At 39.1% G+C, this 16,774-nt stretch overlaps 1 long non-coding RNA gene across 1 annotated transcript; it reads right to left on the bottom strand.

Moving 5' to 3' along the window:
- Positions 1 to 1,025: 1,025 nt before the first annotated feature.
- LOC128649672 (uncharacterized) lies at positions 1,026 to 8,990 on the bottom strand. Its single transcript, XR_008400685.1, has 2 exons — positions 8,673 to 8,990; positions 1,026 to 3,609 (listed from the first exon to the last, which is right to left on the bottom strand). It is a non-coding gene; the product is annotated as an uncharacterized LOC128649672 (long non-coding RNA).
- Between the last annotated feature and the right edge of the window lie 7,784 nt (positions 8,991 to 16,774).

Here is a 16,774-nt window from a genome sequence, read left to right as displayed (position 1 = left end):
GTATAAAGTACAATTATTTCCAAATTCCTTTGCTGATGCTTTTTACTCCTTTATCACCCCATTTCTTGGCTATTCATTAAACTGAATTGAGGGTGTGGTGAGGGGTGCATTTATAGGCATTTTGAGGTTTGGCAAACTTTGCCCCTCCTGGTAGGATTGTATATCCCATACTTCACTAGCTTATGGACTCTTGCCAATATGAAAGAAATTAATCAGGTAAGTTCTTACATAAATTATGTTTTTCTATTACTGAATATTCAATAAAAAAAAAAAACACAACTAGGGGCATTAAAAGCAGAATCCTTCCATGTATAACCTGCTTGCTGTTCTTCCCTACAGTGTATAAAATGAGCATGTTTGGGATTATAAAATTGAGTGAAAAAAAAACAAAAAACTCTTACATGGCCTTATACAGAGTGTCTGTGTATATTGTGTCTGGGTTAGTGCCTCTGTGTCTGAGTTTGTTTAATTCTGTAGGTTCCGAGTGTGTAAGTGCCTGAGTGTTTTTGTGTGTCCGAGTAGGTTTGTGTGTGATTCTCTGTGATTCTCTTGGTGTCAGTGTTTGACTGAGTGTGTATTTGTGTGTGCTAGTGTTTCTGTGTGTATGTGAATCTGTGAGTGTCTCTCTGAATGTGCGTTTGTACCTTAACAAAATTTTCAAATTTAACTACACTCAGAAATAAAGTGTAGCCAACAATTGCACAGTTCGGGGGGGGGGGGGTCGATCGATGGTTTTGTAAGGGGCACCAACATTTCTAGTGGCAGCCCTGCATGTCCGCACTGGAGGTTTTCCCTGCCTGGCTTAACTGTCTAATGTTCTGCCCTGTTTGTAGGAGGAAAAATGGTCACAAATTGGTTAGAGAACCCCTGTCAAGTGACTTTTAGATTAGATGAGTTTACAAAAATAAATGATCACCAAAAGAGGAAATCAGATGTTATTCATATTTATGCTTCTTAGGCAAAACTCATGACAGCACAAGGACGCAACCTGGGAAGCGCACAATTACAAAATAATAAGCAGTGTGTTTAAAAGAAAATGTTTATTTTCAAACAAATGTAAAAATCACAGAAAATATGCAGAAGTATTTTACATAATTACTGGTTAAGAGTTAGAGACCAGTAGGAGATGATGTAGTTGCATTCTGCTGCAAAAAAAAGTTAACCACTGCCACAGATTAAAGCTACAATGTAAAAATAGCCTTTATAAAAAAAAAAAAAAAAAAAAAAAAAAAAAACAATCACACAACAACCACCTGATGCTATTGTGTGGGCTAATTTCCATCTCAGTGAAGACCTTTTTAAAAGAACAGTAAACACAAAATATTTACTTATTTCAAATGTAGTGGTTAATGTTCTTTTAATCTTCCTTTAGCCCACAGATAATGCACACAGTTTTCTTTCAAATGGCTACCAGGCCCCTCCTCTTTATGAAGTAATCATCACCCAAGGCTTTGTTGAAAGGAATTCTCTCCGTGTCGAGAAGAGGTTTCATGCGCGGTAGCTTGCACTTGCCCAGTGTATTGAAATAGTCAAGGAGGCCTTTTAAACACTGGAACTAAAGAATTGATCTCATTTCTATAGCGGTCACCATACCAAGCGGATCTGTCAGTGAAACTCAGCCAGCAGACCGTGTATCAGAGCAAGCTTACCTGTACTTCCCAGCACTTGGGGCAAGAATGTATTTTGTAATCGTATTGTTTGTCATTAAAATGTTCCATACTGCAAAATACATGAATGTGTACAATATTTGTATAGCAAAAGGCTAAATTAAATCTCTTGCTCGACACGGAGAGAATTCCTTTCAACAAAGCCTGGGGTGGTGATTATGTCACAAAAAGGAAGGGTCTGGCAGCCATTTCAAATCGGCCGGAGGCTGCTAACTAGGTTTAAAAGAAAACTAGGTATGCAATATCCGTGGGCTAAAGGAAGATTTAAAAAGCATTAACCACTAAATCGAAATAAGTAAATATTGTGTTGACTGCCCCTTTAAAATGTGAGAGTTGTGGAAATTGCCCTGGATATGAGCAAGTTTCATTAAATTTATCATTTATGATCTAATGATAGAGAACTTCCTAGAATCGGTAAAAATAGTTGATAGTGTGACACATTTTGCTACAGTTAAAAGGGAATATAAAAAAAAAAAAAAAGTGTTACTAAAGAATCTACATGGACTAATGAATCGAGTAATTTCACCCTAATAGCTACAGTTTAAGGATAACCTCAAAAAGGGACTACTCTTAACAGCAAATAGCCCAAAAAGAATTCCTAGGGGACGATACTAAAAAGTTTAAAAGCAGCCACTTTAAAATGCATGTAAAATATTAACATTCACTCTAATGTCTGACATGTGGAGCAATAAATTACGTTTATCTCGGCTTCTTACAGATGTTCACACATTTTATTTACAATTTGGTCCTGATGCATATTCCATATTTAGAAATTCATTTAAAACATCTTTAAAAATGAGTCCTATAAAATGCATTCTGAATATGTGTACAGTTTCTGCCAATTTGAGTAAGTCACATTTATTAACAAGACAGAGGTTAAGGTGCAGACTGATGAGATAATTAAATAGGATTACTTTGCTATTAATTTAGGATTGCCATTTAGTTCCTTACAGGCACACTAATAAACTAGTTTGGATATGTATGTAGGAAAAATCTTTTTCTACAGCACACACAAAATACAAGATATAAATACATTTAAAAAAAACTAAATTCTATCTTAATGACCAACTCTGCAGTTGGAGAGCCCATCTTAAACAGGAATTGTATACAAATATCTGGAATATTAATAGACAAAGCACAGAATTAGTTATTAAAATAAAACACAACTAGAGACTCCTGCAGATTTCTAGGATCCTGATCGTTGTTGAAATAGTATTAAGACTGATTAGTGTTTTTTCTTTTTAAAAAATAAATTGAACTCTTCATACATATCCTCCAACATTGCCGTTAGTGGTTGCTATAAATAAAATAACCCTCTCTCACTATGTATGTACTCTTGTAACTTTTATATAATTTCTTGAGAGATACATAGAAACTGCACAGAAATGAGTTTCTAGATAGAGAGAAGCATTAAACAGCAAAATACATCCGAGTATTGCAGCTACCTTAAACAGCATTGTTACAACCACTGTATTTGTTTTCAACCGTAATGTCCCCAACACATTGTTTTCGGTGGTGTCCACTACAGAGAAGCACTCAAAACAGTTTTTAAAAAAAAAACCACAAAGTCTTGTACCTTCTGCAGAGGTCCAACTGTTTGTGCTATCTGATGGAAGCTTCTATATCACAAATAGCTGGCATTTTTTAATATACCAGTACTTGCAGAAGGTTCAAGACTCCTAAAGGTTCAAACATTTTCAGTGTATGAATGATTAACATAATGTAGTAAAACAAGGCCAGGGTAAATGGTCCCATATCCATCAACTAAAAAGGGTAAATGGTTCCATATCCATCATCTAAAGCAGTTACATGGAATTCATATGATAAATTCCTATACAACAATTTCAAATTAGACGACAAATCCAGGATGGAGTTCAGGCAAAATCAAGCACATGAAGGCTTCTATTTATACCAGGAAGGATGACTTCTGCTGGAAATTCCGCTGAAAACAATAGAAAGTTATGAGTATATACCACCTGGCATTGCAATTTAGAATATGACATATATATATATATACTTTGTCTCTTATGCAGTATCTGTGGATGATAAACCGATAGGATTGTACATATAACCCAGTGGTCGACAAAACAGTTTAACATTTTGGGGCCAGTAAGAATATTTAGTAGCCAGACAGTGGTATCTATGGAGAATAACCCAAAGGTTAGGCACCAGGGATACAATTCTAGGAGCCAATGGCTCCCAGGTTTGTCAAGCCCTCATATAACCATTGATAGACTAAATAGTGGCAAACCCCCCCTCTCCCCCGTAAAACTGACAGATTAAACTACATCATTTTAAATGTTTTGGTTGTGTTTTTTTTTTTTTTTTTTACTTTAAAGGGAATCTTTTTTTTTTTTTTTTTTTTTTTTTTTTTTTTTTATTGGAGGCAAAATAATTAACAGAAATTCAAAGATACAATACATACCAGACATATAACGTTTAACACAGCAAAATCTTATCCAATCAGACATAACTGAAAAAAATACAGTTCTAAACAACTTAAATTTTCTGTATCAGATAAAACATTGCAATTCCTCTCTATCCGGATGTCTTATCCGTTACCTCCAATCTTTTTCTCTTTTATACTAATTCCTATTCAGTTTTGAGTTTACAACATAAACAATAATCAACAATTCTCAGGAGAAGATTAAGTTTCAGTTTAGCCGTTATCCATCCGACCTCTGCAGGAGGAGGAGGATGGGAAGGGCGGCATAGAGGGAGAGATAGAGAGAAAAACAGAGGGAAAGAAGGGAAAAGAAAAAAAAAAAAAAAAAAAAAAAAAAAAAAGAAAAAAGGGGAGAGCCTTCCTTACCAACATCCTAATAAAACTGTTTCTGTATTTCTAAGGGGGTATATTAAGATATCTATTTCTTTCTGAGGGAAGATTTTGATGAATCTAGACCATTTCTGAAAAAAGAGAGTTATATCTCTTTCGGAAGCCAGAGTTATGTCTAGCTGCTCAATAAGACATTGCTTTTTCATGTAATTTTTGACTTCTGATATACTCGGAATTGAGATGCTTCGCCATTTATTGAAAATTAAATTCCTTGCAGCCAGGATTGTCATATTTATTATTTTTTTGGAGTTATGAGTGGACGGGGTTTCAACAAAAAAAATTACTTCTGCCAGGGAGAGAGAGAAGGGCGAGATTTTCAACACCCTAGTAAGCCAAAATTCTAATTTTCTCCAAAACTGCATTAATCGAGGACAGGTCCAAATCATATGAACTAAGTCCGCCGCTGGGAGGGAACATTTTGGACACAAATTGAAGTTAAAGTTGTGCCATTTAAATCCCTTAAGCGGGGTATAATAGGTTCTATATAAAAGCTTAACATGTGATTCCCTCCAGCTGGCAGACAAAGTAGTTTGTGTTATTGTGACTATAGATTCTTCAACCTGGTTGGGGTCTATGTCTAGATCTTGCGATAAAGAATTCCATTTTTGCGTTATATACTCCAGATTAGATTCACCTTTCTGGCTGACCAATAAATTGTACCAAGTTGAGATGGAGAATATATTATTTTTAACCAGAATAGGCCAGTTATCTAATTTCCCCCAAGACCAGGACCAGCCATATTTACTAATAAGCGAGAAGAGATAGTGCCTAGCCTGTAGGTACGCAAAGAAATCTTTGTTGCTTAGTTCGAATTCCTGTTTTAAGGTCTCAAAAGTTTTAATTAGACCGGCCTCCTGATTTATAAATTGTGTGAGATAAGTCAGTCCGAGGTTATTCCATCTCTGAAAGACCTGCGATTGGGTGCCTCTTTGAAATTCCGGGTTACCGCATAGTCCTTGAAATCTCGGAATAGATAGGTCTATATTTAATTTATGTCCTAATTTTCTCCAAGCTTGTAAAACTGTGTATATAGAACTAAGGCGTTTCACTTCCTTAGGAATCAGGTGTAGTGGGCAGTGGATTAACGCTGTAGGTTTATAAGGATATAATATGCTCATTTCAAGGGTGTTATTCGTGAAATAATTCTTATTTAATAGCCAATCTATCACAGTTCGAGCTAAGAAGACCAAGCTATAGCTACTAAGGTCTGGCAAAGCCATACCACCGTATCTCCTGGGCAAATGCAATCTAGGGATCGAAATTCGGGGCCTTTTGCATCTCCACAGAAAGTACCGAAGGGCCCTACACAGGCTCTTCCAATCTTTAGTTTTCAAGATTACTGGTACATTTTGTAGAGGGAAGAGGATCTTGGGAAGGAGGACCATCTTGAAAAGGGCAATTCGGCCCGTCAATGAGAGGGGGAAATTTTGCCAATTTTTCATATGTTCCTTTGCCTTAAGTAGAGCTGGAGAGATATTAAGATCATACCACTCTCGCGGGTTGGGAGAGACATTAATGCCTAAATATCTGAAGTGGGATATAACCTCATTAAAAGGTAGGTCAGTCATAGATGTCTCACTTTTCCTAATCCACATTAATTCTGATTTGGTCAGATTAATTTTATAACCCGTGAAGGCTCCAAAGGAGTTTGTAATCGAAAGTAATTTGGGGATATTGGAACTAGTGTTTGAGACGTAGACCAGTACATCATCGGCATACAAAGCAATTTTTTGTTCCATTGAGCCTATCCTAATACCTTGAAGATCTTTTCTTATTTTAAGAGCAAGAGGCTCAATGGCTAGATCAAAGAGCAAAGGAGATAAGGGGCAGCCTTGTCTGGTGCCCCTTTGGAGTTTAATTGGGCCAGATTCTAGCTGATTAATAGAAAGCTTGGTTGAAGAATTTTCACAGAGATTTTTAATAAAATATACAAAGTTATCCTTAAAACCAAAAGATAGTAAGGAAGACAAAATATGCCGATGATGTACCGAGTCAAACGCCTTCTCTGCGTCTAAGGCTATTACTGCCAGATCCACTTGATCTTGAGATGGTGTTTCCACCGAGTTATTAAAATAGTCAAGGATCAGAAAGAGTTCTCTAATTTTAGCTGTTAAGTTGCGTTTGTTTAAAAACCCCGCCTGGTCCTCGTTAATGAGAGGCCCAATCTCACTCTGAAGTCTTTTAGCTAAAATCGAAGTCAGTAGCTTGTAGTCAGAGTTTAGTAAGGCTATAGGCCGATAAGCCTCCTTTTTTAGAGGATTTTTACCTTGTTTTAAGATCAGTGAGGTCGTAGAGGCAGAGAAGGATGTTGGAATAGGATTCTTTTCTATGTAGAAGTAATTAAAGAGCGTTTTTAAGTGTGGGGAAACAGTCGATGCCAGTAACTTATAGAACTCATTGGGCAATGAGTCCGGCCCAGGGGCTTTGTCTGGTCGAAGTTCCTTAATGGCTTGAAGGATCTCTTGATCCGATATGGGAATGTTAATTTTGTTTACTGCCTCTTCCGTAAGAACTGGGTGGTCCAGGCCTTCCCAGAAACCTCTTGAAGCTACCATATCAGATTCCCTAAAGGAATAAATTCCTTTATAGTAATCCGAGAAAGTTTCTAATATTTCTTTCGAATCTGTAATCAGGGAGTCAGATTCGAGCAATGAGTCAATTGAAGAGTTCCCTTGTACATTCTTATATAGACTAGCCAAAAATTTACCGGCCTTGTCTCCATGGCGATAGAACTTTGCTTTGGATCTTAAATCGGCTTGGGCCGTATTATGGATCAGTAAAGTATCTCTCTCTCTCTTGGCATTAGAATATTGTCTCCAATTTAGAGGGGTGGGATAAGATAAATATTTGTTATAGGAATTGGTCAAGGCTTTGAGTGTTTGAATTTGTCTAAGATTGGTTTTCTTTTTTAATTTGACCATATATGCAATAATCTCACCCCTCATTACGGCTTTACCCGCTTCCCATAAAGAAATTGGATTATTTACTGAGCCCATATTTAAAGAGAAAAATTCATTCATTTTATTCATTAGCCAGTTTTTAAACTTTAAATCGCGTGATAAAAATTTAGGGAAAAAAAAACGCCGTGAGGGGTGCATTTTACCACAGATAGGGATCACCAATAGGATTGGGGCATGGTCTGAAATGGTTATTTGTGCAATTTTAGTAGTAGAGCCTATCTTTATGACTTTATCACTAACTAGAAATAAGTCTATTCTTGAGAGAGAGTTGGTGTTTCTGGCCATGCATGTATATTCTCTTTGATCTGGATGTTGTAGTCTCCATAAATCTTTGAGAGCCAAATTGCTCTCTAAGGTTCTAAACATTCTGGCTTCTAGCTTATCTCTCTTAGATTGCGAAGAAATATATTTTTTCCCCCTATGCCTGTCAATGGGTGTTCGAGGTGCCATATTGAAATCCCCTGCTAAAATAACATTCCCTTCACCCATTTGTAAAATATTGATTTGGACCGAGTCCCAAAATTTAGAGTCAAAATTGTTGGGGGCATAGATATTACAAAGTATATAGACAGAGTTTGCCAATTTGATCTTTAAAATTAAAATTCTGCTATTTGGGTCAGAGTATTTCGCTAGTATTTCATAGGATAGTCTTTTCCCCAATAAAATAGCCACTCCCCGCTTCCTACCGATGCTAGGTACATAGAATACCTCTTTCACCCACGAGGTTTTTAGTTTAGTCGATTCATCTGCATTAAGATGGGTCTCTTGTATAAAAGATATATCAGTATTATATTTCCTCAACTGCGAAATTATGGCCTTGCGTTTTATTGGAGAGGAGATACCCCCAACATTCCAGGACGTTAAAGTAAATTTACCTTTTTTAGACATCGCTTAAAAGAGAGAAAAAAGAAAAAAAAAAAAAAAAAAAAAAAAAAAAAAGGGGGGGATAAAGGGAATCCTTTTATTGCCCTACAAATACATTCCGTGCATAATTTGGCTATCTAGTTTGTGTTGCTGAAGGTCATATCAGACATTACAGTGGTTCAGCTGTTTTGAATAGTGAAAGTAAGATTATAGCCTATAATGCTTTTTGGCTGCCTGTGGAAGCAAACTAGCTACTCCAGATTACTGATGGAATTCTAAAGCTTCAATAGAACTTTGACCAAAACAGAAAAAGTATGTAAAATACTAATTACGTAGATAACTTACATCACTGTGTGTTTCTGAAGGCTGACTGTAAATAACTTTTTTGCTGTAAAGGAAGTATAATGAGAAGGTTATTAATTGTAAGATTCCATGTACAGTACAAGGCAGTAAGCTGCACACAGGAAGAACAAGCATTTAGACATAAGCTCATTCATATCATCCATATAATTAACTACTCATACACCTTTCAGCATGCAGTCATGTTTCACCTTTCAGAGCATCTGCTCATATTTAAACCATACTAAAACCTCTCATTCATCAGCAGACAAAGAACCATCTGCTGTTTAATGTGGAAAGGAAAACCGAAATCATGGTTGAAAATTTTCACTTACCTTGTTTTTCCTGGAGGAGGAGAATAAAAAAAATAAATAAAGAAAAAGATGGGGTTAGAAAAGTCTACATGATATGGACATAGACAATATAAGGACACAGAGAAAACAGAAGATTTTGGGTAAATTCTCTAAGACAGTGTTCCCCAATTTTATTTTAAATTTTTTTGCTTTGAGACCGTAAAATTTAAAAATGGCTATGGTATTCCCTTAACCATTAATTGATATGTGTCAGACACATAGAAATTTAAATACAGTGAATTATAATGCATGTTCAGGCAATGCCAAAAATGAATAAAGGACATCATGAGCAATCCGCCCCAATTCCAGCAGACTACTTAAGCAGAGGGCATTGAAACCTTTTTGAGAATTGCTTCCCTAAATCAATCATGTAAATTAATCATTTAACTATAACTAAATAGGGGGTGGGACATGCAAAAACTATTTATGTAAGAATTTACCTGATAAATTCATTTTTCATATTGGCAAGAGTCCATGAGCTAGTGACGTATGGGATATACAATCCTACCAGGAGGGGCAAAGTTTCCCAAACCTCAAAATGCCTATAAATACACCCCCACAATTCAGTTTAACGAATAGCCAAGAAGTGGGGTGATAAGAAAGGAGCAAAAAGCATCAACAAGGAATTGGAATAATTGTGCTTTATACAAAAAAAATCATAACCACCATAAAAAGGGTGGGTCTCATGGACTCTTGCCAATATGAAAGAAATGAATTTATCAGGTAAATTCTTACATAAAGTATGTTTTCTTTCATATAATTGGCAAGAGTCCATGAGCTAGAGACGTATGGGATAGCAAATACCCAAGATGTGGAACTCCACACAAAAGTCACTAAAGAGGTAGGGATATAAATAAAGACAGCCAATTCCGCTGAAAAATTAATCCACAACCCAAATCAAAAGTTTTAATCTTATAATGAAAAAAACTTAAATTATAAGCAGAAGAATAAAACTGAAACAGCTGCCTGAAGTACTTTTCTACCAAAAACTGCTTCTGAAGAAGAGAAAACATCAAAATGATAGAATTTAGTAAAAGTATGCAAAGATGACCAAGTTGCTGCTTTGCAAATCTGATCAACAGAAGCTTCATTCTTAAAAGCCCAGGAAGTGGAAACTGACCTAGTAGAATGAGCCGTAATCCTCTGAGGCGGGGATTTACCAGACTCCAAATAAGCATGATGAATCAAAAGCTTAAACCAAGATGCCAAAGAAATGGCAGAAGCCTTCTGACCTTTCCTAGAACCAGAAAAGATAACAAATAGACTAGAAGTCTTCCTGAAATCTTTAGTAGCTTCAACATATTTCGAAGCTCTTACCATATCCAAAGCATGTAAGGATCTCTCCAGAGAATTCTTAGGATTAGGACACAAAGAAGGGACAACAATTTCTCCACTAATGTTGTTGGAGTTCACAACTTTAGGTAAAAATTTTAACTAAGTCTGCAAAAACCGCCTTATCCTGATAAAAACAAAATCAGAAAAGGAGACTCACAAGAAAGAGCAGATAAATCAGAAACTCTTCTAGCAGAAGAGATGGCCAAAAGGAACAACACTTTCCAAGAAAGTAATTTAATGTCCAGAGAATGCATAGGCTCAAACGGAGAAGCCTGTAAAACCAAATTAAGACTCCAAGGAGGAGAAATTGATTTAATGACAGGCTTGATACGAGCCAAAGCCTGTACAAAACAATGAATATCAGGAAGATCAGCAATTATTCTTTGGAACAGAACAGAAAGATTTCTCCTTTCAAAGAACTTGCAGACAAACCCTTATCTAAACCATCCTGAAGAAACTGTAAAATTCTAGGAATTCTAAAAGAATGCCAAGAGAATTTATGAGAAGAGCACCATGAGATGCAAGTCTTCCAAACTCAATAATAAATCTTTCTAGACACAGATTTACGAGCCTGCAACCTAGTATTAATTACTGAGTCAGAGAAACCTCTATGACTAAGCACTAAGCGTTCAATTTCCATACCATCAAATTAAATGATTTGAGATCCTGATGGAAAAACAAACCTTGAGATATAAGGTCTGGCCTTAATGGAAGTGGCCAAGGTTGGCAACTGGACATCCGAACAAGATCCACATACCAAAACCTGAGTGGCCATGCTGGAGCCACCAGCAGCACAAACGAATGCTCCATGATGATTTTGAAAATCACTCTTGGAAGAAGAACTAGAGGCGGAAAAATATAGGCAGGTTGATAACTCCAAGGAAGTGTCAAAGCATCCACTGCTTCCGCCTGAGGATCCCTGGACCTGGACAGGTACTTGGGAAGTTACTTGTTTAGATGAGATGCTATCAGATCTATTTCTGGAAGCCCCCACATCTGAACAATTTGAAAAAACACATCTGGGTGAAGAGACCACTCTCCCGGATGTAAAGCTTGACGACAGAGATAATCCACTTCCCAATTGTCTATACCTGGGATATGGACCGTAGAAATTAGACAGGAGCTGGATTTTGCCCAAGCAAGTATCCAAGATACTTCTTTCATAGCCTGAGGACTGTGAGTCCCACCCTGATTGACATACACCACAGTTGTGACATTGTCTGTCTGAAAACCAATAAACGTCTCTCTCTTCAAATAGAAGCCAAAACTGAAGAACTCTGAGAATCGCACGGAGTTCCAAAATATAGATTGGTAATCTCGCCTCTTGAGATTTCCAAACCCCTTGTGCTGTCTGAGATCCCCAGACAGCTTCCCAACCTAAAAGACTTGCATCTGTTGTGATCACGGTCCAGGTTGGATGAACCAAAGAGACCCATAGAACTATACGATGGTGATCTAACCACCAAGTCAGAGATAGTTGAATATTGGGATTCAAGGATATTAAATGTGATATCCTAGTATAATCCCTGCACCATTAATTCAGCATTAAAAACTGGAGAGGGAATTGAGTCCGATGCTGCAGTCATGAGACCTAAAACTTCCATGCATATAGCTACTGAAGGAAATAATAGAGACTGAAGGTTCTGACAAGCTGAACCCAATATAAATTGTCTCTTGTCTGTTAGAGACAAAGACATTGACACAATCTATCTGGAAACCTAAAAAAAGGTGACCCTTGTCTGAGGAATCAAGGAACTTTTTAGTAAAATGATCCTCCAACCATGTCTTTGAAGAAACAACAGAAGTTGAATCGTATGAGATTCTGCAGAACGAAAAGACTGAGCAAGTACCAAGATATCTCCCAAATAAGGAAACACCGAGAACCTTTGAAAAGATTCCTAGAGCTGTCGCTAGGCCAGAAAAGAAGAGCAACAAATTGGTAATGCTTGTCTAAAAAAAGAGAATCTCAGAAAATGAAAATAATCTGAATGAAACAGAATATGAAGATATGCATCCTGTAAGTCTATTGTGGGCAACTAATGCCCTTGCTGAACAAAAGGCAGAATAGACCTTATAATCACCATTCTGAAAGATGGCACTCTTACATGACAATTCAAAAGAATTTCTTTCTTTGGGACAATGAATAGTTCTGAATAAAACCCCAGACCCCGTTCCTGAAACGGAACTGGTATGAATACCCCAGATAACTCCAGGTCTGAAACACACTTCAGGAAAGTCTGAGCCTTTACTGGGATAGCTGGAATATGTGAGAGAAAAACATAATTTATGCTTACCTGATAAATTCCTTTCTCCTGTAGTGTAGTCAGTCCACGGGTCATCCATTACTTATGGAATATATATCTCTTCCTAACAGGAAACTGCAAGAGAATTACCCAGCAGAGCTGCTATATAGCTCCTCCCCTCACATATCATACTCGGTCATTCGACCAAAGCAGACGAGAAAGGAGGAACCATAGGGTACAGTGGTGACTGGAGTTTAAAATTTAGACCTGCCGTAAAAACAGGGCGGGCCGTGGACTGACTACACTACAGGAGAAAGGAATTTATCAGGTAAGCATAAATTATGTTTTCTCCTGTTAAGTGTAGTCAGTCCACGGGTCATCCATTACTTATGGAATACCAATACCAAAGCTAAAGTACACGGATGAAGGGAGGGACAAGGCAGGAACATTAAACAGAAGGAACCACTGCCTGAAGTACCTTTCTCCCAAAAATAGCCTCCGACGAAGCAAAAGTGGCAAATTTGAAAAATTTTGAAAAAGTGTGAAGCGAAGACCAAGTCGCAGCCTTGCAAATCTGTTCAACAGAGGCCTCATTTTTAAAGGCCCAGGTGGAAGCCACAGCTCTAGTAGAATGAGCTGTAATCCTTTCAGGAGGCTGCTGTCCAGCAGTCTCATAGGCTAAGCGTATTATGCTACGAAGCCAAAAAGAGAGAGAGGTAGCCGAAGCCTTTTGACCTCTCCTCTGTCCAGAGTAAACGACAAACAGGGAAGAAGTTTGACGAAAATCCTTAGTTGCCTGCAAATAGAATTTCAGGGCACGGACTACGTCCAGATTATGCAAAAGTCGTTCCTTCTTTGAAGAAGGGTTAGGACACAGAGATGGAACAACAATCTCTTGATTGATATTCCTGTTAGTAACTACCTTAGGTAAGAACCCAGGTTTAGTACGCAGGACTACCTTGTCTGAATGAAAAATCAGAAAAGGAGAATCACAATGTAAGGCAGATAACTCAGAGACTCTTCGAGCCGAGGAAATAGCCATCAAAAACAGAACTTTCCAAGATAACAGCTTGATATCAACGGAATGAAGGGGTTCAAATGGAACGCCTTGAAGAACATTAAGAACTAAGTTTAAGCTCCACGGCGGAGCAACAGACTTAAACACAGGCTGAATCCTAGTTAAAGCCTGACAGAAAGCCTGAACGTCTGGAACTTCAGCCAGACGTTTGTGTAGAAGAATAGACAGAGCAGAAATCTGTCCCTTTAACGAACTAGTAGATAAGCCCTTTTCTAAACCCTCTTGTAGAAAGGACAATATCCTAGGAATCCTAACCTTACTCCATGAGTAACTCTTGGATTCGCACCAATGTAAATATTTACGCCATATCTTATGGTAAATTTTTCTGGTAACAGGCTTCCTAGCCTGTATTAAGGTATCAATAACCGACTCCGAGAAGCCACGCTTTGATAGAATCAAGCGTTCAATCTCCATGCAGTCAGCCTCAGAGAAATTAGATTTGGATGTTTGAAAGGACCCTGAATTAGGTCCTGTCTCAGAGGCAGAGACCACGGTGGACAGGACGACATGTCCACTAGGTCTGCATACCAGGTCCTGCGTGGCCACGCAGGCGCTATCAGAATCACCGAAGCTCTCTCCTGTTTCATCTTGGCAATCAAACGAGGAAGCATCGGGAATGGTGGAAACACATAAGCCATGTTGAAGACCCAAGGGGCTGTCAGAGCATCTATCAGCACCGCTCCCGGGTCCCTAGACCTGGATCCGTAACAAGGAAGCTTGGCGTTCTGACGAGACGCCATGAGATCCAGATCTGGTTTGCCCCAACGACGAATCAGTTGAGCAAAGACCTCCGGATGAAGCTCCCACTCCCCCGGATGAAAAGTCTGGCGACTTAGAAAATCCGCCTCCCAGTTCTCCACGCCTGGGATGTAGATCGCTGACAGGTGGCAAGAGTGAGACTCTGCCCAGCGAATTATCTTTGAGACTTCCAACATCGCTAGGGAACTTCTGGTTCCCCCTTGATGGTTGATGTAAGCCACAGTCGTGATGTTGTCCGACTGAAATCTGATGAACCTCAGAGTTGCTAACTGAGGCCAAGCTAGGAGAGCATTGAATATTGCTCTTAACTCCAGAATATTTATTGGGAGGAGTTTCTCCTCCTGAGTCCATAATCCCTGAGCTTTCAGGGAATTCCAGACTGCTCCCCAGCCTAGAAGGCTGGCGTCTGTTACAATCGTCCAATCTGGCCTGCGAAAGGTCATCCCCTTGGACAGATGTGGCCGAGAAAGCCACCATAGAAGAGAATCTCTGGTCTCTTGATCCAGATTTAGTAGGGGGGACAAATCTGAGTAATCCCCGTTCCACTGACTTAGCATGCACAATTGCAGCGGTCTGAGATGCAGGCGCGCAAATGGTACTATGTCCATTGCCGCTACCATTAAGCCGATTACTTCCATGCACTGAGCTACTGACGGGTGTGGAATGGAGTGAAGGACACGGCAAGCATTTAGAAGTTTTAATAACCTGGCCTCTGTCAGGTAAATTTTCATCTCTACAGAATCTATAAGAGTCCCTAGAAAGGGAACTCTTGTAAGTGGTAATAGAGAACTCTTTTCCACGTTCACCTTCCACCCATGCGACCTCAGAAATGCCAGAACCATCTCTGTATGAGACTTGGCAGTTTGAAAACTTGACGCTTGTATCAGAATGTCGTCTAGGTACGGAGTCACCGCTATGCCTCGCGGTCTTAGTACCGCCAGAAGTGATCCTAGAATTTTTGTAAAGATTCTTGGAGCCGTAGCTAATCCGAAGGGAAGAGCTACAAACTGGTAATGCCTGTCTAGGAAGGCAAATCTCAGATACCGGTAATGGTCCTTGTGAATCGGTATGTGAAGGTAGGCATCCTTTAGATCCACTGTGGTCATGTACTGACCCTCTTGGATCATGGGAAGGATGGTTCGAATAGTTTCCATTTTGAATGATGGAACTCTTAGAAATTTGTTTAGGATTTTTAAGTCCAAGATTGGCCTGAAGGTTCCCTCTTTCTTGGGAACCACAAATAGGTTTGAATAGAATCCCTGCCCGTGTTCCGTCCGCGGAACTGGGTGGATTACCCCCATTAGTAAGAAGTCTTGTAAACAGCGTAGAAACGCCTCTTTCTTTATTTGGTTTGCTGATAACCTTGAAAGATGAAATCTCCCCCGTGGAGGAGAAGTTTTGAAGTCCAGGAGATATCCCTGAGATATGATCTCCAACGCCCAGGGATCCTGGACATCTCTTGCCCAAGCCTGGGCGAAGAGAGAAAGTCTGCCCCCCACTAGATCCGTTTCCGGATAGGGGGTCCTCTCTTCATGCTGTTTTGGGGGCAGCAGCAGGTTTCTTGGCCTGCTTGCCCCTGTTCCAGGACTGGTTAACTTTCCAGCCCCGTCTGTAACGAGCAACAGCTCCTTCCTGTTTTAGAGCGGAGGAAGTTGATGCTGCTCCTGCCTTGAAGTTACGAAAGGCACGAAAATTAGACTGTTTGGCCTTTGATTTGGCCCTGTCCTGAGGTAGAGCATGGCCCTTACCTCCCGTAAAGTCAGCAATAATTTCTTTCAAGCCGGGCCCGAATAAGGTCTGCGCATTGAAAGGAATATTAAGCAATTTAGATTTAGAAGTCACGTCAGCTGACCAGGATTTAAGCCATAGCGCTCTGCGCGCTTGGATGGCGAATCCGGAGTTCTTAGCCGTAAGTTTGGTTAAATGCACAACGGCATCAGAAACAAATGCGTTAGCTAGCTTAAGTGTCTTAAGCTTGTTGATTAATTCATCCAATGGAGCTTAGAGAATGGCCTCTTCCAGAGACTCAAACCAGAATGCTGCCGCAGCAGTGACAGGCGCAATTGCATGCAAGGGGCTGTAAAATAAAACCTTGTTGAACAAACTTTTTTAAGGTAACCCTCTAATTTTTTATCCATTGGATCTGAAAAGGCACAACTATCCTCCACCGGGATAGTGGTACGCTTAGCTAAAGTAGAAACTGCTCCCTCCACCTTAGGGACCGTCTGCCATAAGTCTTGTGTGGTGGCGTCAATAGGAAACATTTTCCTAAATATGGGAGGAGGGGTAAAAGGCACACCCAGTCTATCCCACTCCTTGCTAATAATCTCTGTAAGCCTT

This window comes from Bombina bombina, chromosome 1 (genome assembly GCF_027579735.1).
Source record: "Bombina bombina isolate aBomBom1 chromosome 1, aBomBom1.pri, whole genome shotgun sequence".
NCBI lineage: Eukaryota > Metazoa > Chordata > Amphibia > Anura > Bombinatoridae > Bombina > Bombina bombina.
Note: the sequence above shows the minus strand (reverse complement) of the source record. Positions and strands in the feature narration are given on the sequence as shown.